General features: G+C 36.4%; 1 protein-coding gene across 2 annotated transcripts in view; it reads left to right on the forward strand.

The window, feature by feature from the left end:
- The window catches only part of NKAIN2 (sodium/potassium transporting ATPase interacting 2), a gene marked incomplete at both ends in the record, with an annotated part of 975,603 nt that overhangs the window by 905,553 nt on the left and 45,772 nt on the right, over positions 1-24,278 (forward strand). The window lies entirely within an intron of this gene.

Raw genomic sequence — 24,278 nt, forward strand, 5'->3', positions numbered from 1 at the left:
ATGGATGGAAGGATGGATGGACAGATGGAAGGATGGACGGATGGAGGAATTAATGTAGAACCTAGCAGGGTAAATAAAACATAGTGCATACTTTATACTGAATTTAAATTAAATATATCTGTATTATAAGTATACCTTTCTGTGTCTTCTTTTAACTCTTTATCTTTTTAGCTGTCTTGCTTACTAAATGGTAGTGCCTGTGTGTTTATATTTTTATCCCTGTAATGATAGTAAATTCCTAAAAGGTTGTGTCTTTCTTTTCTTTGTTACCTTCATTCAAGCAAGCTTCTGTATTCTATATATAGTGAGTGTTCAGAGTGGTTAGAAAAGATACTATGATTTTTTTAAAAAAAAACTAATATTTAGGCTTTCTAGGTGGACAGGAGCTGATCCTCAGAAAGCCAATGGTATACTTACAAGGGCTGACCTAAATATGATGAGAAATATTTGGAGATCTGGTAATATAAAGCCACCTGTGTTTGTTAATTGGCATTAGCCAGAGGAAAAGTAAACTTTGTAGTATCTTCAGACAGGAGATAGTTTTACAACTTGGGGGAAGGTGCGCTATGAAGTTAAGCTCCTGTCCTCCCACAGAAACTAGGTGATAGGGATGCTATATTCCTTGATGATTACTTTTCAAAGGGTGGCTCTCATGACCTTGAGAAAGACATTCCTGGGTTATAAATTTGTCAAGAAGCTTTAAAAAAGATTTACATCCCAAAGGGACAGAGAAAGAATTTACAAATACAAGTTTTCTAAAGGAAGTGCTCTAAGAAAAAGAAGGCGTGGGGTGGCGGTGGGCCATGGGGTTAGAGTCTGGAAGAAGTGTTTCTTAAGTTTAGTCAAGCCCAGGGAAATGTTAAGTCCCTCTTGGTCAGTGGGAACCTAAATGTGTATTTCAGGTGGGATGAGTTAGAAATATCCCTTGAAAAACAGGCTAGGCATGGGTGAGTGAATTCCTTAATGGGATCTATCCATCATGGTTCACGTCAGCAGGTCTATTGTGTTTTGTTTTGTTTTTTTACATTTTTACTGGCGTATAATTGAGCAGGTCTATTGACATGCAAATTGAACCTAGCAAGCCCTTGGCTGAGGTAGAGTAGATATGTGCCCAAATCTTTAGGTGGAAAGGAATACTTGGGTTAAAAAATAGATTTTAAAATCTGGCTTCATATGAACATATATGCAAAAGTGTCTATATTTCAGAAAATGTTATATAGCTTTATTTTTCAACTCCCATTTTTCAGTTAAAAGACAGTGGAGGTCACAACCCCACCACATGGTCCATATCCTCACTTCATTCCTATTTTTCTAATAGCAGAAGGAGATGAGATAGAAGGGGAAGCTCAGATATTGCTCTTGGGGGAGCATTGTGATCAACCTCAGGCATCTTGCAGAAGAGTTTCTAAATCCTAATATTTTAGGCATTTTCCCCTTTACTCTTCACATTTACTCAAAGTTCTTGATAATGCAATTCCCTAAAACATACTCTAGGCATTAAATAAATAGTGGGAAGTAATGGGGGAAAAAGTTATTTGTGTCTCTTCTTCCCAGTTTAATCTTCTTTTAATTTCTTCAGGTTTTCTTTTATTTTTCTCTTCATTCTTACTCCCATCCACTTCTTATTATTTCCTCCATTCTGAACATGATCAAACTTTGTGGTTATCAAAATGGTATACTGATTAATATATATTGTATGTGCATGCCTGTATGTTTGGAGAATGTTATGGTTTACACTAACCAACCAATTTTACAGGGAAGCAATTCCACAGTTATCTACTACTCCATGACTGCTTGGCAGAGCTTGGCCAGAGTTCCAGTTAGGTCAGCAGAACTCATAGATGCATCCCTATGCTCATTATACAGTGACAGGTTAAACAAAGACTATATATATATATATATAAGCACATATTCTATAAAGGTAGAAATGAATTCTGTTGATGAAATGAATGAATTCTGTTTACAAAAAAATCTATTTATGAAATTATACTTATGAGATGAATTCTGACATACATGCTAAAAATATTTCAAGTATCTCATGGACTACACATTAACAGAATGAACAAGAAAATATCCAAATTACTCTGCCCTCTTTCTCTTGTCCTCTTGGCTCTTAATGCCCATGTATAGGCATAATTTTAAACACTGTTTTTTAGCCAGTTTTCACTAAAGTGGTCAGGTGAGGTTAGGGTCTTTACAGTAAGTCACACTCTATCAGTGTGAAATTCTGTCATACCCGTTATTTCTCAGTTAATTAAGCTGGATGTCTCCTTAGAGATCTTTCTTATATGAAATTGGAAACTGGCTTCATGTAGTAATTATACCAAAATGGACTTTAAAATGTAAAAGTCTCTAATCCTCTTTTAGAAGGGCAAGTGTTTCATGTCACCTTGTCTGTAGAACAAAATCTCTTTCTGAATGAAGGATGCAGCTTTGCTAACCACACACTCTGATTATAAATCAACCAGCACAATAACAGTACTGTAGACACAACCTCCTAAGATAATCTCTTTAGCACAAAATTGTATTCAGCAAGATGAAAATCCTAACAAGAATGTGATTTCTGTCAGTTTAGCTTTTCATACATGCCCTTTACATTAAGGTTTTTTTTCACACTCCTATTACCAGTTCAACCTGGAGAAAAATGGCTTATTATATGATCAGGGTTCATATGCACGGACCACAATGGGTATAGAGCATATAAGGATTTATATGAAGAGTCAAAATTCCTTGAGATTAGAAGGTGTTCAAAAAAAAAAAAGGAAATAAAAGTGATTAGAAGGCCTCGATTGGCCCTTGAATACAAAGTAAAGGAACTGAGGTGCACAGCCAGACTCTATCATGCTAGGAAAGAATGAGGAATCTCTGAAAAGCACAACTTCAGAAAAGAAGCTGAAATTGTTTATTGTTGCCCCAGGGAGGTGTAATTGGGGTTAATGGGATGAAATTAAGTAAAGGAAAATTCAGGATGTGTATCAGAAAATATTTCTTAGTATGAGGTCTTTTATAATATTGTCCCAATGGAAATATTAGAAGCCCTTTTGTCTGAGTCATTCAAACTTCAAGTAGAAAAATATATGGGAAACTTGGCTGTAAAAGACAATCGCATGCCAGTCCTCAAGGGATGAATTACCTAGCACAATCAGATCTTTCTCAGCTCTAATTTCCATGACTCTTTTAGTAAGTTCCTCAAAGGCTTAATTTTCAAAACGCTTGTTCAATTGCTTCTACTATGCACCTGCATCAGTAGCAGGTTCCAATTAACTGAGCTTGCAAATTTTTCACTGCAGCTATTGAGAGGTTTGGCAGAGAACCCTGGAAGCCTGAAGTCATTTGGGATGACCTCAGTCAGTATTTACGGTTGTAAATGAAGTTAATATAAAACTCAGCATAATAAACAAAGTTCTGAAGAATGCCACCAGCAACTGAACTAATTGCCACACTGAATTCCTTGTCTCATTTGATTTCTCACCACATCCTTTAATTCATTAAACGGCAATTTATTCAGAATCTCCTATCTGCTGGGCACTGAGTAAATGCTGGGGATAAAAACTGAAAATATTGAATAAGGTTTTCATTATTTGATTTTCCATCCTCTTTGAAATGCTTTCTGACTACAGACTGTGTCTTTTCTGCCATTTCATGCCCTGATACCTAAGCTAATGTCTGGCACATGTATATTTATTGAATTAATTAAATAAATAATTAATATCCACACTTGAGACTAACACATTTGGGAGATTACCTTAGTTTGCATAACTAAACTCCTTTTGTGTCGCTTTTTCAATGTACTCATTACAAAAGATATACATTTGGTCCTTCAACAACATGGGTTTGAACTTTGAGGGTCCACTTACAGGTGGATATTTTTCAATAGTAAATCTATGATACTACACGATCCGCGGTTGGTTGAATCCAGATGCTGAACGTGGATACAGAGGACCCACAAATACAGAGGGCGGATTATAAATTATATGCAGATTTTCAGCTGGGGGGTAGGAGGGTGGGGTGGGCATCTCTAACTTCCAGCCATTGTTCAAGGGTCAACTGCACTTTTAAACTAAATAAATAAATAAATAAGGAAGCAAGCAAAATAAGTGATGGTTTAGGTGTGTTACCCAAGATCTTCCACCTTATTTTATTCCAAAATTTCTGGATAGAAGGCCCAAAATAACTAAAAGCCAGGGTTGGTTGCCTGAGGCCCCTTCCTCATTGTTCTGTGTGACAGTGAGATAGTAGTGTCAGGAAAAGTTCCTACCTCTGCTTTCAACACTGGGAATTTTAAAGTCACTGTGGTAAATCCACTTGTGTTTTTTGTTTTTTTTTTTTTCGTTTTTGGAAAAGCCAGGAAAGATTACAATTTAGGACTTAACCTACTCTGCCACTATGACCAGCTCTGCAAATTCCCGAACTCAAGCTAGCCCTCTATGCTAGTGGATACTATGCTAATGGTTACTAAAAGGATATTTAAATGAGGGAAAAGCCACTTACAGTAAAGAAAATCCAGAGGTAGAATGACAGAAGTTATAGTAGATTAAAGAGGTGGCATTGATTCAACCATGAGTGCTCTGGTGATTTTCAGACTATTGAAAGCCTTTCCTTTTTTTTCTTTATTTTTTGTTCCTTTCATGTCATTGGTCTTCCTTCATAGTATATATTATAGAAGTGTCTTATTTATTTTTGTTTCTTTGATCTGTGGTTGCAAAATATGGTTAAATGTTTTAAAACATTTGCTTTGTTTTTAAAATTTAATATGGTTCTCCTATAGTTTTCAATCTTTTTCTACAGATGTTCAAAACTAATTTTCTTCATTTTTGTTTTTCCTACTTTGCATCTATATTTTTCATGAAATCAGAAAATTTTAGTGACATTGTTAGAACTCTACATATTCATCTGTAATTTTAAAAAATTTCTTCTGCTATTCTTTTTATTGGCAAAGAGCAACTCTGCTGCTAATAAATTGGAATTTTAAGTTAGAGGTCTTTTTTACTGCTTACTAGCTTTAAAATATGTATTTGAAACATCATTTATTTATTTTGTGTGTGTGTGTGGTACACGGGCCTCTCACTGTTGTGGCCTCTCCCGTTGTGGAGCACAGGCTCCAGACAAGCAGGCTCAGTGGCCATGGCTCATGGGCCCAGCCACTCCGTGGCATATGGGCTCTTCCTGGACCGGGGCACAAACCCGTGTCCCCTGCATCGGCAGGCGGACTCTCAATTGAAACATCATTTATTTATCTGGCCTCTGATGAAATCTTCCTCTCATTTTCCACATTTGTTTTTCCTGTATTTCCTTTTGTTCAAAGAAGTATAGATTTGTTGGGGCATTTGGGGCATTTGCTTTGCCATTATATTACTCTGCACACCTCAACATTCCTATCACTATCGTATATTGATTCATGTTGTTATTTACTGGGATATGTCTTTATTTTTTCCCAAATTACCAAGATGCATGGACCTTGTGAAGGATTCACAGGATATCATTTATACTTTATTTAACTAAACATGATGAGAAATCAAATGGGATATATCCACGTATAAAATTGAAGTTCATCTATGACTAGAGTAAGTAATTGTTAGGATGTTTCATGTAAGTTTAGACTAACCTATATATCGATGCAGGGCTGTAGAATTATAACAGGCTTCTCTAGGACACATGTTACGTTTTTGAAAGCAATAAGGCATGACAGGGTGTAGTCATTAAAAGGTAATCATTCCCATAGAAGGAGAGCATGCTGGGGAACACAAGTGTGTGCAGGATGATCCCGAAATGAGCTAATCTAATGAGGAGTGACTTGTTATCTTGGCACTATAAAATATGCCAGCATATTACATTAAATAGACCCAAATAGTTATAAACAGCACGGGTTCAAATTTAAATGTTATATGAAAATCAATGTTTTTGAGATTAAGCATAAAATAACCTACAGTCCAGTAGGAGCATCAATATCTCATTTACTGAGTTTTTAACAAATAAGGTATTGTGGCTTTTTAAGATTCTCTTTATTAAGGGAAGACAGAAAAATATGAAAGAGAACCAAGTGTGAATACCTACAGTCTCTGAATTCTTTATTGTCATAGGCATTCCAGATCAGTAAGTTAAACTGGTCAAGGAAAGTTAGGGTAATATCCCAAAATTTCACTTGTTGTATTAGCAGTGTATTATATAAGGCTTGATTATTTTTTTAATGTTTGAAAGAAGACAGCTTCAAACTCCAGTTCTAACAGCTAAGTATGCAAATAGCTGTCCAGCTCCACCCAACACATACCTCCTTCCCACCACTGCACACTGGCCTCCCCTCTGGCTTTCTTGTAACTGACAAAGGCATTCCAAAAGCTACCCCTCAGACCCCAGTACCTGCCTCATCCCCATGTCAGAGGCTCACCGATTAATCTCTCTGTTCCTTGAGCCAGCCACCCTGCCAGAGAATTATGCTTAAATTTACAGCTCAGATTGGATTATTTTTCTCTCCTTTCAAAAATGTTCAATGGCTCCACTTTTCTGTTGAATTAACTACAAATGCCTCAGACCAGAATTCAAAACCTTATACAATATGGCTCCAATCTATCTCCTTGGCTTATCATTATCTACTCTCTGACTCAAGCTCTATGTTCCAGGAAAATTGAACATCTTGTATTTCCTCCCATTTTCTAGTGTTTTCTGTCCTCCGGGGTATTGTTGCTATTTTTCTCTGTCAGGAGCCTATGCTTCAATGTAATTTTAAATGTCATCTCCTGTAAAAACAACTTTTCTAATTTTTTTAAATCACGTATTATATCCCACTTAACATATCGTTCATTTTTTCCTTTTGTATGGTACCTTTGATCATGGTTGTTGTTTATTTGCCAGTTCCCTGGTGTTAGCCCTTCTGCTCTGGGAGAGCATCAAACTTCTAGGGCACATCTCCCACAGCAACTGGAACAGTACCAGGCAAATGATGGCTGATCATCTATTTATTCATGTATCCAACAAAGACTTACCAAGTAGTCAATATGGGCCAAGCACAATGCCACTGACATTACAATAGAATTCCACAAGTAAGATCAAAAAAATTCTTCAATCTCATATTATAACAAGCTTTGGACAAAACTTTTTACACCACCAATTCCTAGCAGTGGTTCAGAAAATTGTTTTAATTTAATAAATATTAACTGAAGAATCTAGTCCATAAATAATCATATAAAATATTAATGGAACATTTAGTATTTCAAATGATCTATGCCTGGAATGCTTATCCTTCTCTCAGAAATTCCTTTGGTTCTCTCTTCACTTCCTTCAGGTCTTTGCCCAAATGGCACTTTCTCAATGAGGTCTGCCCTGGGCACTTCATCTAATATTGCAACACACACACACACTCACATGTCTTATATCCCTTCCCTGCTTTATTTTTCTCCTTAGAACTTATCACTATCTAACAAATAAATATCTTACTTATGTTTATTGTCTATTTCCCACACTAGAATATAAATTCCATGAGAGCAGTTCATTCAAAGAGTACATGACTATTTACACAAATAGTGCACCTTTACTATTTAATTTAATAATAAATTAAAACAGTGCTTACTGAAGAGGAGATTTAGAAGCTAAGAAGAGACAGAACACACTTGATCCCATACACCCTCCTTAGCCCACAGAGAGGCAAGCTTAGATGACCCTAGACTGGATAAACAGAGTAAAAATGGTCCTTGAGCCATTTTATGTAATTCCAGGAATGACAGAGGGAACAGGGAACACCCACTTGACTCCACTAAGGGTATGAGTTTCCTGCACAGAGAATGACCTTGTTAGAAATAGGCAGCTTCTGTTGAGCCAGATTCCTACTATTCTACTAAAAGGAAGAGCCTTCAGGACCATCCAAATCAGACTTTTCTCAGTCCAAACTCAGGTGTGTGGGAGCTCAGTGTATGTAAGTCTATTAATCACTTGTGACTGACACTAAATTGTTCACTGTTTAAATTTGGGTATTAGTAAGTGTCCCCTGCAGCAAAGTCAGGTAAAAAGTGATATATCCAATATTACAATGAGTTCCTACTAAGAGTCACTGCTTGGGACAATCTTAGAAAGGTGTCTGAGGCTTCTTGTCCACATCTACAATAGAAATGAGTTGTTCAAATCACCTCTGCCACCTTAAAATCTTCATTCACTTCCCAAGCTTGTATGAGTTTATGCCCAATCAAATAAGGGTTATCAACATTTCTTGAGAATGAGTGGAGGATTTTTCTCTGCTTTCTTCACTGTTGTATCCAAATACTTAGAATGGTTCCTGGCACATAGCAGTAACTCAGTAAATTTTTGTTGCATGAATGAACGAATGAAATGTTGCCAATCAATGAAGTTTCTTTTTTTTTTTTCCTAGAAGAAACCAGAAGTTTCTAGGAGGTTAAAATGAGGGTTTTTTTCTTTTTAAATTTATTTATTTATTTATTTTTGGCTGCATTGGGTCTTCGTTACTGTGCGTGGGCTTTTCATTGCGGTGGCTTCTCTTGTTACAGAGCACGGATCTAGGGCACAAAGGCTCCAGTAGTTGTGGCTTGCAGGCTCTAGAGCGCAGGCTCAGTAGTTGTGGCGCACGGGCTTAGTTGCTCTGCGGCATGTGGGATCTTCCCAGACCAGGGCTCGAACCCGTGTCCCCTACATTGGCAGGCGGATTCTTAACCGCTGCACCACCAGGGAAGCCCCAGTGAAGTTTCTTATCCTCAGTTGTTTCTCTCATGTCTTTATCATCAGTAAAGGTACGAGAATTGTGTAGTTCAATACAAGAGCTTATTGCCAACTTAACCATTTATATTTCCTCCAGTGAGAACGAGTGGATAATAATAGCAAAGTTTCTTATAATAACCAACTTTCAAAATCCTTTTTTATTCATTACAATATGAAATATATTATCCTATTAAACAGGTGGACTAGCTGGATGCTTGTCTTTTTCTTCAATACCACTCGGCCCTACCTGATCTTATATAACCCATTTATACTCAGATGATGTCATTACTCCATACTGAGGTTTTTCTTAATTTCTTGTTACCTCTAAGGCACTCTGCCAGTATGAGAAAGATGCCACTCATCTGTTTTCTAATAACCTCTTTCTAACCCTCATCAACAGGCTTTCACTCATCAGCTCTCTTGGACATTTTTTCCTCTTACTGCATAATATTATGTATTTCTACAACACATAGCTTGTATCTTTCCTCCCTTCTTATGCCAATTAGTCCCTTAATTCTTCTATATATTACCTTTTGAGAATAGTTTTTTCAAATATTTTAATATTTCCTTACTTCATTTTCCTTAATTGACATTCTCTGACATAACCTCCTCTTTTCATTGTAGCATTTCCATTTACAAATGCAATATAGATTATCAAACTAGCATGTTGCAACAACCATTTTTGTTATGATAATCACATCTATTAGCAATCTGAGTGGGAAAAAATAATCAACATCTTAAATTAATAATTAATTCTGTATTTTTCATTATCAATCAATTTGACCAAGGTATAATGAATTCTGGAGAAACAGAAATGAGAAAGGGGAAATGTCTCCAAAATGAGCAGAGACACACCTTCTTATCTCCACTTCATGGTCCTTCATATCTCTCTTTCTCTGTCTCCTCTATTTTTAAATTTACAAAGAATCCATAGATATTGAGTGTACAAGCATTCATAACTTGTATTAGTTTACTAGGGCTGCTATAACAAAATACTACAGACAGGGTAGCTTAAACAACAGATTTTTATTTTCTCTCACTTCTGGAGTCTACAAGTCCAAGTCAAGGAGTCACAAAGTTTGGTTTCTCCTGGGGCCTCTCTCCTTGGCTTACAGATCATGGCAGTCTCACATGACCTTTCCTCTGTGCACACACATTCCTGGTGTCTCTTTGTGTGCCCAAGTTTCCTTTTCTTATGAGACCAGTAGATTGGATTAGGGCTTACCCTAAGAGCCTCATGTTAACTTAACCACCTCTTTAAAGGCCCTGTCTCCAAATACAATTATTAATACATTCTGAGGTACTGGGGAGTTAGGGCTTCAACACAGAAATTTTGGGAGGACACAATTCAGCTTATAACAAAGCTCATGGTAGAGAAAAATACAACCATAAATGTATATAATTAAAAGTAAGTTATTATAAATATGGTGAATCCTAAAGGAAGGTTATGATAAATATAACAATATAATAAATATGATGTTTTTTTGGCTTGGTTGTTAAATGTTTGATTATTGTTTTGTATCTGAAAAAAGTAAGATATGAGCTAAACTACAAGAGGAGACAATTTGGCTTCAAAGGATAGGACTTGTGCAGTAGAATTGGAGAATAGGTGAAATGAATAAATTGTATACATCCTCAGTGACAGGAAAATATAGGCTAAAGAATAGAGTATTGATCTGTCTGGAACACTGAGCATTGGAGAGTGGTGATTTGCAAGAGCAGGAGTAGGGGTGCCCCTTAGGCAGGAAGAAAGTAGATGGATACAAGCCTGGAAAAGCTAGATAGGATTTTACCACCATGCTGAGGAATTTGGATTTCACTCTGTCAGTCATAGGAAAGTATTAAGGTCAAAGCACTCTTGATGGTTCTATTATTTACATATTGCATTCAGTTTTTTAAATTCTATATTAACAAAAATCTAAATTATAAAGCATTTAGTTTCCCTCAAATGTCTGAACACTTCTTATTTTATAATAAGTGTTATATTACTTCTTATAATAGTACCCCAAACTCAGTTGAAATTTTCATATACTAATCCTTAAGAGTCCAAACCAATAATTTACTTTGGTCACATGATCACCCTTCATAAATTCTAACATTGAATTCCTTATATCAGTGTGTCTCAAACTATGGTCTTTGGCTCCCTAGACATTCATAGATTTATTTTCAGGAGTTGAAGAAAATTATTTTTCTTTAACTTATAAGTTCTTAACACAGGGTTCTTGAAGACTGAGGATAAAATAATGACATTTTATTTTCACTAACTTCTTGCTGAAATATAACATTTCTTTCTACAATAATATTGGTGACAAAAAGGTATTTCTATAGGGCATTACAATTACTGTGAAAGTCAAATATTTTTATGTTCATCACTAATTCAAAACTACAGAAGTTATCGATCCTGATGCTAGATCTTATTTATTATGTTAGTAAAGATGCACCTATATTAACTATTAACAATTTTTTAATATTTTGATTATTCTAATTCTATATAATTGGTTTTCTCTGTAAGTCTCTGAATTTAATTTTTATGCACTTAAGAACATTAGTCTGAGAAGAGGTCCATAAGCTACACCAGATTGCCAAAGGAGTCTATGGGATAAAAATGGTTAATGCATACTTTAGAAGGAGTCTATGGAAACATGGAAAAACCCAAACGAAATTTTTGGCCAACCCAATATTTCTCAAGTATGGGGGGTGGGGCGGAGAGAACTGCCTTGAATTATTGCTTCTCCTTGCTGTAAGAAACCTGTATTTAGGCTTTTGCTTTGACTACTAAACCATTTATTTCTGTATTTATCAGACTTCTTTGAGTCAATACGTCTGAGCTTTCCTAGACAGCTTCTTATCACTTGAAAGCTGACTGTAAATGGATTCTTTTATTTAGTTTACCCTGGAGTCAGAACAGGCAGGAAGAAATCAAGCTGAGAGGAGTAAAGCATACTAAGGAAAATTCTATCAATTAAATGTTAATGCAAAAAAACCCTGTATTTATCCTCTTGATTTTTATTACTTTCAGGTGAAATTCAGCATATTGAATAAACTTATCACAAATTGCCTAAATGCTCGCAACTTTTTGGCACATCCTTTAACCGAGTTTCACTAGGGATAAAATGCAAATATATAGTTTCCACTTAACCAACCTCCAGATAATATTTTTAAAGGTAATGAAATAATGTCTGAGCGCCTCAGATGGAAGCTGCTGTATAAGTGCAAACTACAATCATTATCATTTTCATAAATATTTGGATATTCGGACTCACTGAAACATTTAACATTCTTTTCAAATGACCTGAGCATAGGAAAATGCAATCAAAGCATGTTGCAGTGGAAATACTCACTCCCCTTCCTTTGAGAAGTAATAGAGTCTCAGTGAAGAGCCTGCCGAAATCCCAATGGTTTTATCCAATGAGAGCCCGACCAGTTTGTTCAACAACATTTAAAGCCTCCCTTAGTGATTTCACTGCATTTACAGAGAGGCCTCAACAATCAAGAAGGAAATGTGTGTTTTGCTGTTTCTTGGCTCACTTTAGTGCCTGGTTTTATCAAGCTGCTGCACAGCACTTCTGTCCTGAAAGACATCTGTGTGACTTGGATACCATTTCATAGAGTCACACTGGATCCTCTTATGTCTCACCAATTAAATTATCTTCTCCCGCCTTTATTCCTGCCAAAGAGGTTCAGGCTGAGATTAGGTCACACTTCTCTTAAGTTGTTCTTTGAAATAGTATGGAAGGCCTCCTAGAGAAGGAGCATGCACAAGCATTAATACCTGGTCTTCCCAGCCTCCGTGGTCAGTAAATGAATTTCTTTGCAGAAGTTCCTCCTGTTGTGTACCACCACCTGGATCTCTAAAAACTGAAGAGTTCTCTTTAATGTTATTAAATTAAATTATAGCTCTACAAAAACATGTGGTAAATATGGGATTCGACAATCACTGTGCCAACTAAATTACAGATCAGGCATTATAGGAGCTGAATGGGAGTTCTTAAATTGGTGCTCTTAAGATAGAATCAATTATTTGTCCCCGAAGTCCCTTATGTTTTTATAAAACTGTATCCTGCTACACATCTAAAACAAAATTAAATTTTTGTGAGCTATCCAGATATCCACTCTTTTGTGTTCTGCATCCTGCCCTTTGCCTCAACTTTTTCTTTCCCCATCAGAATGTTTCATAAGACACAACTAAGATAACAGGCATTTATTTTAAAGAAAACATGAGGGTACAACAATTGAGCTTTTAGTTGATTTCATATTATTACCAAGGTATTAGCTTTCCATAAAGAGTCAGCTGCAGCCTTAAGCTCTAGATATGCAGGAAACTGAGCCTTCTCTGAAACAATTGTTTTCAAGTGTCTCCCAAGACGATGGACGTTGTCAAGATGAATTTTACTTTTGTTGCCCAAAATGAGAGGAAGAGGACCCAAGTTTGCCTTGTAAGAGTGGACACAAGGACAAGATGTCCTGGGGGTGTGGTGCTCAGTTCTACTCACAAACATATCAACTTCTGAAACCTAATCATTCTCAGGCACTTGTCCCTCCTGCACGTCCCCTCCTCTGCCTACTAACCAAATCACAGTCGTGTATTATTAGAAGTGTCTATATTACTTTCTGTTTCTGCTGAAACATTGTAACGGATCCTCAGGGCTCCCTACCCCTACCCCTGCCAGTGACTTCACATGTAGAGAACACATTGCCCATACAGCCGAGAGTGTAAGCGCATAGGCAAGCCCTTGCTTAAAAGTTTGCTTACACAGTTTCTGGCAAGGTATTGATAGAATATTATCACAAGGAAAAGATAGGCTCTAGATTATATGTTTTTCCAGGATTGTCTCTATTAAGTGCTCTCAAACTAAAGAATCATTTTAACAGATTTAATACAATAAAGGGTTTAAAATTTTTAGGTAAAGGAACTAAAAACAGATGATTGGGAAGCCTTCTTCATCTTTGAATATTTTCCTCTGAAGTGTCTCTTTTTTTTTTTTTTGAAACACGGGACACACTTTGTGCTTCACATGTCTCAAATTGTGCTTCGTGCCAACTTCCTATGTTACTTTGGGTGTTAATGAGGGAGAAGGAGAAGGAAAAGGAGAAAACTGTTCAGTTTCCTATTTTTTGGCATTGCTGTTCCAAAATAGTTCTCAATGTAAAATAGATTTTTGCTTTGCAATTCCATAAGGTCATATCCACCAAAGAGATACCCCGGGCGAGAAGGCAACAGGCTGTGCTTTTGCTTTCATTGTTAAGGACATTGTCATATTCAAATTACACACGAATGTTTTGTTTTACTTTTAAATATTGGAGAAGGGGTAAATGAGATGTCAAATGCTCAAAGATGCTTCCTTTTCCCTTTGCCAGTCCCTCCCACCCCCCCCCCCACACACACACACCACTTGTAAAAGATTCTGCAATGCTTTTCTTGCCACCCAGTTCTTCTCAAGTCCCGTCTTTCTGCCATGTGCTCCCTTTCCTTGCTTCCTCCATCTTTTCTCCATATTCTGCTATTCTAGCCAACGAGGCAACTTCACAAAACGCCTCCTTATGTAAGTTCCAAGAGTTTATTTGCTAGCTTTAGTTATACTAGGTAAAAATAAATTAAGTGAAACCTTAGCTATGTTCAGATCTATGTAAGAAATAGATTGCCAATGACTAATAGAACTAAGTACTGGTGTCATTCTACAGATCTAAAATTCATATTTTTATAGAAGCCTTACATGTTTTTATTTGTTTCAAATCCCTAACTGGTCCCTGCCTCCCCTATAACCTCAGCTCCCACCACACACAGGCTCAAGAAGTTCTAACCCCACTGATTCTCTGGTAACCAAATAAATGATGCCAGGCTTTTTCCTGCCTTGGGGCCTTTGCACATGTGGAGTCCTATACCTAGAAAGCACTGTCACCAGATTTTCACACAGCTGGTTCCTTGTTGCCAGTTAGGTCTCGGTTCAGATGCTACCTTCTCAGGAATGTCTTTAACAACACCTAACCTCACTCTTAGAGTCAACCTATATCAGACTGCCCCTTGAATTTTCTCATAATATTTATCACTATCTGAAATATCATGTCTACTTATATTTTTTAATTGAGGTATAATTTATATAAAATAAAATGGACATATTTTGTGCACTCTTTGCAGTCAGTTTTTGTTAGCCCATCACCAGAGGCAACTGCTGGTTTTATCTGCTTCAGTACACCTTAGTCTGCCAATGATACCACCTTAATATAAATGCAATCATGGAGTATGTGTTCTTTCATTTTGCCTTCTTTCACTCAGTATAATGCTCTGTTAGTATTGGTAAACTGTTTTTCAAGGACTTTTGTCCTTTTATCTAAGTTGTCAAATTTATCAGCATAGTAATCTTTTATGAGTCTTTCAATAAATGCAGGAACTATACTGATGCTTCCTCTATCATTTGTAATAAAGGCAAGATTTTTCTTTTATTTTCCTTTCTTTGTTCATTTTTCCAGGGGTTTATCTATTTCATAAATAATTTTATTAATCTTTCCAGCCAATATTTGGCTTTGATTTTCTCTATTTTTTGATGTTTTCTATTTCATTGCTTATCATTCTTATCTATATTATTTCCTTTCTTCTGTTTTCTTTGGGCTTATTGTTCTTTTTGAAGAAAAAACTGTAGTGAAAACCTTATCTATTGATTGTAAGCCTCTCCTCTGAAAGCTATAAAATTTCCTTTAATTATAGCTTCAGCTGCATCTCATAAATTTTAGTATTCTGTGATTTCATCAACATTAAGTTTAAAATATTTTCTAGTTTACCTTGTGATTTCTTCTCTGACTTATGGGCTATTTGGAAGTGTGGTGCTTAATTTCTAAAGATTTATTAATTCTCTGGATATCTTATTTTTAATCCATAATTTAATTATAGTGTGGGCAGAGAACATGATCCAGATGATTTCAATTCTTGAGAATTTGACACTTTTATATCTTCGTTTTCCATTCTGTATCTTATATTATCTTTTTAGCTATACCATTTTGTATTATTCAAAGATTACCATAAAGATTACAATATGTATTTTTAACTTACCACATTCTAACATGAATTAATATCATGACATTTCACATATAATTTCACATATAAAAATCTATAATCTCATTTAAATCATCCCATTCTTTATATGTTGTTGACATATACTAATCTTCAACATGTTATTAATTCCACAATATATTTTATTATATAGTGAATTAGACAATCATCTTTTTATTGAAATATATTTGACAGGTAACATTGAGTACATTTAAGGTACACAACATGTTAATTTGATACATTTATATTTTGTAATATGACTGTCATTGTAGGGATAATTAGCATCTCTATCACGTTACATAATTATCTTTTCTTTCCAGTAGTTGGAATAATTAAGTTCTGGTATCTAAGCAGGTTTGATGATTATAATACAGTAGCGTTGTCTATATTCACTGTACTGTCCATTATATCTCTAGGGTTTACTTACTACTACTAAGTTTATACCCTGACACAACATCTGTCCTGTCTCCTCAACCCCCATTCCCTGGTAACCACCATTTTATTCTTTGTTTTTACAAGTTTGGCTTTTATAAATTCCACATGTAAGTGATATCATACAGTGTTTGTCTTTCTCTGTTAGATTTATCTCACTTAGTATTATGTGCTCAAAGTCTATACATGTTGTCACAAATGGCAGGATGTCCTCCTTTCTCGTGACTGAATAATATTTCATTGTATATATGTACCACATTGTCTTTATCTGTTCATTTACAGATGGACACATGTTGTTTTCATATGTTGGCTATGTAAATAATGCTGTAATGAACATGGGGTATCATATATCTTTTCAAGTTAGTGTTTTCATTTTCTTTGGATAAATACCCAGCAGTGGAATTGCTGGATCTTATGGTAGCTTTATTTTTAATATTTTGAGGAACCTCCATACTGTTTTCCACAGTGGCTGTACTGATTTATATTCCCACCAACCAGGGCACAAGGGTTCCCTTTTCTCTACATCTTCACAAGCACTTGTTAACTCTTGTCTTCTTGACACTAGCCACTTGACACTTGACATTTGACATTCTAACAGGTTTGAGGTGATATCTCCTTGTAGTTTTAATTTGCATTTTCCTAATGATTGTGATGTTGAGCATCTTTTCTTGTACCTGTTGGCCATTTGGATGTCTTTGAGAAAATGTCCATTTAGTTTTCCTGCCCATTTTTAAATTGGATTGTTTACTTTTTGTTATTGACTTGTGTGAGTTCTTTATATATTTTGGATATTAATCCCTTATATTATATATGCTTTGCAAATATTTTCCCATTATGTAGGTTGCCTTTTCATTTTTTTTTTTTAGTTGTTTCTGTTGCTGTGCAAAAGTCTTTAAGTTTGCTATAGTCCCATTTCTTAATTTTTACTTTTGTTGTTTGTGCTTTTGGTGTCATATCCAAAAATGACTGCCAAAACCAATGTCAAGGAGCTTCCTCCCTACACTTTTTTTGAGGAGTTTTATAGTATCAGGTCTTATGTTTTAAGTCTTTGATCCATTTCTAGTTAATTTTTGTGGGTGGTGTAAGATAGGTGCTCAATTTAATTGCTCTGAATGTGTCAATAAATTATCTTTTAAAGATGAAAGAAAAAAAGAAAAATAACATTTTATATTTATCTACATTTTTAACATTTCCAGTGCTTTCTTTAACGTGTGTATATCTTACTATAATTTATCTTCAACTAGAAGAACTCCCATTAATATTTTTAATAGTGTAAGTCCGTTGCAACAATTTTATTCAGAATTTATTGCCTTCTTTATTGGAAAAAAAAATTTTCCCTGGATATAGAATTCTAGGTTGACAAATTGTGGGGTTTTTTTTTTTATTATTCTTTCAGTACTTTAAAAATGACATTCTATTGTCTTCTAGCCTCCATTGTTTCTGATGAAAAGCCATGAATTTTTCTTATCATTTTCCCCCGACTGCTTTTAAGATTTCCTCTTTATCTTTAGTTTTCAGCAGTTTGACTATGATGTGTCTAGATTTCATTTTCATTGCATTTTAAGTATTTGATATTCATTGAGATTATTTGATTTGTGCAATTTTTTAAAATCAAATTTATAAATACTTTAGTCAATGTTTCTTTAAATTTTCTCTGCTTCATTCCTCATATCTTCTCTTTCTCAGACTCCAATAATATCCAATAATGATAGCTTTATACTCTCCCAAGCATTGTTGAATCTCTCTTTGTTTTCCATTTTATGCTCTCTGTGCTTCAACTTGGATGGCATATATAATGTACTATCTATTACAAGTTTAATGATCCTTTCTTCTGTTGTTATACAGAGTGTGTTTGATCCCATCCAATAAATATTTGATTTCAGATACTGTATTTTGTGGTTCTAAGGTTTCTATTTTGTTCTTTTTAGAAATCTCTCCTGAAGTTCTCCCATCTCTTCATCTATTATAATAGTCTTTCTCTATAGATCTTTAACATATTACTAATGGTTTTAAGTTTTTAAATTTTTTTTTACTAATAGTTTTGTTTTCATTTTTATTTCAAAACCTGGGTCATATGCTATTCTGCTTCTATTTTCTTCTTTCTCACATTTCCTTGTTTCTTCATGTGCCTAATAATTCCTGATATATGCTAGACGTTGTAAATAATATGTTGTAGATTCTTAGGATTTTGTTAATTTCCCCTGAAGACTGTTGAGTTCTTTTCTACCAGAGAGTTAAATGGTTGGCAGATTATTTTAAATTTGTAGAGGTTTGATTTTGAGTGGGACTATGTTGATTTGTCTCTTAATCCAAGGAAATCACTTAGTCCTAGACATAATCTTTATTTTATAATCTTAATTTTATGTGGAAAGTAAGTATTTACCAAGCTCTTTTAGCTTGGCTGGACTTGAACTCCAAATTTACTTACTTTTGCATTTGAAATTTCATCTCAGTTCATTTAGCCTTCCAACTATTGTTCTCTCCCTGAGTAGCTTGGAACATCATACGCAGCACATATGAAGAAAAAGGGTGAGTCATGGACTTGAAAGAATTTTATAGGTAGATTCCTACATCTTTCACTGTTGTTCTCTCCTTTCCAACACTCTGGAGATCCTGAACCCATCTTCTGATCCCTGAGGCAAATAAGGCTGTGGTTTTCTGCTTCAGTTTTAGCTGACCCATATTGTTCTTCCCCATTAACTTATTGGACCATTTCTATTTTACTTGTATTTTTGTCCACCTTCTCCCACTAAAGTCTAATCTCTGGAAGAACATATTCCCTATCTGGCACCATTGTATTTCAGCACATGATGCTATGCATAGCACCTAGTAGATGTCAAGAAATAATTATCTAACTATTAATATTTTACATTATACAATATGACAAAGGCTTTATATTAGTTAAAATCATAATCGTATTAATCTTTGCAATACCATTAAAAGTAAAATAAACACAACGTTTGTGTCCCCATTCCACAGAAAACAAAAAGTCCAAAACATTTAAAATAAAATGCTAATCATTTAGGTTCAAGAGGATGTCCTAAAAAACTAAGTATGTAAATTTATATTATTTTTAGATGGTGTATCACTCTAATGTGTGAAAGTATTGAATATAAGAGACCAGGACAGAATTAATTAACTCTTTATTAAGGTTCTGTATCCAATCTTATTGCAGAGGAAAGCATGTACAAACTCTACATTTTTGTCAGGGTGGAGAAATAATAAATTTTGCCTCCGAGAATGCTGAGCAGCCACCTCAGCTAAGTTCTTTCCTCTCCATCAAGACATCAATCTAACCTGTCATCTTAGCAGCACTCACTGGCCATTCTGTGAAACATCCTTCCATTTTAGCCATTTGGGAGCCCAGACTCTTAACCTTCACTATCAGAAAAATAACAAATCAGATTATCCTGAACATACAGGGCTTCTTAAGTTAAAAAAGCAATATCAAAACCTTCATATACAACTGCTCTGAGGTAACTACAAACAGATTTCAATCACATGCATCTTCTCAGTCCTTTCCCAGATCTAGGAATTGTCTAATTACTCATACTTCAAATTTTTCCTACCTAGGGCTAAAAAAAACCTTTCTGTTTGATTTTCTCTGCCTTATTTGCAGTATTTTAATAATTGGCATGGTATATGAATTACAAATGTATACCTCGTCCTTTACTGGTTTGTGCTTCTTTCAGAGATAGAAATATTGACGCAAATGCCATTTAAATAACCATTTTATAGCGTCACATTTACAAAGATGTTTTGGGTCACCAAAATCATTGGAATTCACTCACCCCTCAGGAAATATTTCATTCTGCTCATATCATCACATTTTTCTTCTCTCGCAAAATGAACAATCCATAGTCGTATGTTGTTTCTTTAAGCCACAGTTTCTAAATTGAGTGTCTAGCATTTATAATCAACTGCTTCATTTAATTCAGGTCGATTTTAAATGCTAGGCATTCATTTGGTGGGCAGTGAGCAGCCTGTGGTTTTGTTAGTTCTACAGCATAAAGAAACAATTTTTCTTATCCTGATCCTATAGCTGTCTGGGAAAGGTGACACATGGTGAAACATAATGATAAGAAAGGCTACAGCTACCCTAGGCAGTCAGATACGAAAGCCAGATGATTAAACCATTCTGTAGCATCCCCCAAAGACAAAGCAAAAAAAAAGAGAAATCTTTAGAATGCTTAGTGCTAAAAAAAACTCTGCAGAACAGAACTCACACATGCTGTACGTGTTTCTGCCCCTCCAACAGCCACCCTCTGCCTCTACAGTTCCTATTACATTAAAAAAGAATTCAGAAAGGGAGGAATGAACATTTTTTAAATGTCTGTTTCCTGGGAATTCTTTTCTTCATCTGTTGTGTAGAAATATCAACTAGATTAACTTTGAAATATTACAAAAGGGCTTAGAATTTTCCACATCTCCCCATGAGGAAGATTGTTTTCCCTCTTTCAAGCCACATGCCTAAAAGACACACTCATTCATTTTATTGATTCTTCTTATTTATTTTTCTGATTCAGGCACATTAAATAGGAAAGGAACTGAAGTTATATTCAAGATTGTTGAGATTGCTAGATTTATTACAAGTGATTGATGGGTTTACCTGGCAACTTCAGGACCCACTTGCTTATTTGAAAAGCAAACCCTTAATCCTAAACCAAACATGAAGATTCATAACTTGGGGAGACCTTTCAGGTCCCTGGAGCACAATATAAATGACACTCGTGTTTTACACTGAGGAGTGGGGAAGAGGGAGGAATGGTGTATATATGCACCTTCTTCTGGAAATTCAGGAGTTAACTCCTTTCCTTTATTATCTTCAACCTGGTTGAAGGCAGGTTGCAGTCCTCTCTAGAGATGGATTCTGTCAGCACTTCAATAGCTCTCTCAAATGAGAGCAGTCATTCAATAGAGGTTAGAGAAAACAAAGTACACATTTGCTTTAACAGGAGAAGAGGAAAACATTAACAAACTAAACATGCTCCTTTAAACATATGAGAGCATCAAGTTTTAAAGTTTAAAATGCCTACCTCCATCCTGCAATATGATGTTGGTATTGCCTGTGCCTAGGGCAACCTCAGCCCTCCTCCCCCTGGGCTCTCTCAGCTTCTCTCATGCCAGACATTCTTCCCCTGGGGAATTTCCTGCTTCCTGCTTGTTGGTCTCCATTCACACTCTCAAACTCATTTTAGTCTTTCTGAGAAAAGAGGTGATAAAACTTCACTAATCTCTTAGCAAAATTCTAGCTGTATATCTATGAACGGTGTGCTGATAAACACCTTAAAATCTCATCCCATTTCCCTACAGAATTGGACCTCCTGGAATGAGGTATTAGGGGTTTGGCTTCCATTTTTCAAGATGACAATATCTTTTATTTTAACTGCCTCTGCATGTCATCCATTTCAAGATTTCACTGGGTAATTTACACATTTTAATTTCCTTTCTTCTCTTCCTTTTTATTTTTTTTCCCCTTTTCTTTTTACTGCCTAAAATCTGCCTTCACTTGTTAACCGCTCTCTGATTCATTATTTCATCTCTTCTCACCTTGATCTCAGGTGGCCTCACCCTGCAGCGGCTTGAAGCAGGGTTTCCATTCAAGGCCAGTGATTGAGGTCGGGTCTCAGCAGTGAGAGAACCGAATCCTAGCCACTAGACCAGGGGTCAGTGACAAGACCCTGGCCCTATGTCTTTGCAGAGAAAGAATTCCCATAAAGATGGAAAGTAGTGAAACAAGTAAAGTATTTATTAGGAGAAAAGAATACAGTACATGTGGATAGACACATGGGCAGGCTGAGAGAGAGAGTCACACCCTCGTGGCAGTTTGAATCACTTATATGGGGCATTTCTTCCGGGTTTCCTTTGGCCAGTCATTTTGGTTTGCCTGTTTCAAAGTCCGTATTTTGTGTATCTCAGGATTTTCCCATGTATGCATTCACACCTCTTAGCCAAGATGGATTCTACTGAAGAGGCCTGTGGGTAGTGAGCATCAGTTAGCATCAGTTAACATCACTCCCCTTTTAACCTCCAAGAAGCCTTTCTGCGCATGTGTAGTCGGGGAGGTCTCCTGACTTCAAGAATGAGAAATATGTGGTCTCTTATCTTCTATATGGGCAGGGCCCGGCCTCCTCTCTCAATTGTCCTGTTATTCCCGTCTTGGAGTATCAGTCCACAGGGAACAAACTCTGTTTGCCCTGGAGGCACATCTATCTCCTGCCTCAACTTGACTGTTTTAAGTCCACCAGAGGCTACTGAAAAGACTATTAAACCTCCAGAGGACTGATACTAATTGATACTCTCTCATTAGCCCAATGATTCTCACTTGTTTTCTATCTGATGCCCTCAGTGGGGCTTAGTTTCCACCACCCATACACTGTGTCATCTCTATGAATAAAATAATGCAAAAAAAAAAAAAAACCTTAACCAGAGTTCTTCTTCCTTTGGCCACATCAGGATAATCACTAAGTTTTGAAGAAAACACAACAAAAGGAAAGCTAGGAATGGCTCTCCTCACCATGAGTTAGTTAGCAGCTGCTGGTTATTCCATGTTTCAGGTTGTATAACTTTTTGAAAACCGCCCATGGCTTCCCTGAAGATCCTGGCTCCATGAGCATGTCCAACAGCCCTCGCTTCTAATTTCATCCCGAAATACCAGAAAAATAGCATTGTGCAAGGAAGCTTCCTCACTATAAGGCATTTTAAAGAACCTGTACCTTTAAAGTAGCTCAAAAAGTGGTAAGATATGCTTTATCTAGTTTAGGCTATGTTTAAAATACAATTCGAAGCTACAAGGGGCCCTGAACCAAGATGGCAGAGTAGAAGGACGTGCTCTCACTCCCTCTTGCAAGAACATCAGAATCATAACTAGCTGCTGGACGATCATCAACAGGAGGACACTGGAACTCACCAAAAAAGGATACCCCACATCCAAAAGACAAAGGAGAAGCCACAATGAGATGATAGGAGGGGCACAATCACAGTAAAATCAAATCCCATAACTGCTGTGTGAGTGACTCACAGACTGGAGAATACTTATACCACAGAAGTCCACCCACTGGAGTAAAGGTTCTGAGCCCCATGTCACGCTTCCCAACCTGGGGGTCTGGCAACTAAAGGAGGAATTCTTAGAGAATCAGATTTTGAAGACTAGTGGGATTTGATTGCAGGACTTTGACAGGACTGGGGGAAACAGAGACACCACTCTTGGAGGGCACACACAAAGTAGTGTGCGCATCGGGACCCAGGGGAAGGAGCAGTGATCCCAGTGGAGACTTAACCAGACCTACCTGCTAGTGTTAGAGGGTCTCCTGCAGAGGCAGGTAGTGGCTGTGGCTCACTTTGGGGACAAGGACACTGGCAGCAGAAGTTCTGGGAAGTACTCCTTGGCGTGAGCCCTCCCAGAGTCCACCATTAGCCCCACCAAACAGCCCAGGTAGGCTCCAGTGTTGGGTCGCCTCAGGCCAAACAACCAACAGGGAGGGAACCCAGTCCAACCCATCAGCAGTCAAGCAGATTAAACTTTTACTGAGCTCTGCCCACCAGAGCAACAGTCAGCTCTACCCACCACCAGTCCCTCCCATCAGGAAATTTCCACAAGCCTCTTAGATAGCCTCATCCACCAGAGGGCAGATAGCAGAAGCAAGAAGAACTACAATCCTGCAGCCTGTGGAACAAAAACCACATTCACAGAAAGATAGACAAGATGAAAAGGCAGAAGGCTATGTACCAGATGAAGGAACAAGATAGAACCCAGGAAAAACAACTAAATGAAGTGGACATAGGCAACCTTCCAGAAAAAGAATTCAGAATAATTATAGTGAAGATGATCCAGGACCTCAGAAAAAGAATGGAGGGAAAGATCAAGAAAATGTAAGAAATGTTTAACAAAGACCTAGAAGAATTAAAGAACAAAGAAACAGAGAAGAACAATACAATAACTGAAATGAAAACAACACTAAAAGGATTTAATAGCAGAATAACTGAGGCAGAAGAACGGATAAGTGACCTGGAAGACAGAATGGTGGAATTCACTGCTGAGGAACAGAATAAAGAAAAAAGAATGAAAAGAAATGAAGTCAGCCTAAGAGACCTCTGGGAC

Source organism: Hyperoodon ampullatus (assembly GCF_949752795.1).
Source record: "Hyperoodon ampullatus genome assembly, chromosome: 12".
In the NCBI taxonomy this organism is placed as follows: Eukaryota; Metazoa; Chordata; class Mammalia; order Artiodactyla; family Ziphiidae; genus Hyperoodon; species Hyperoodon ampullatus.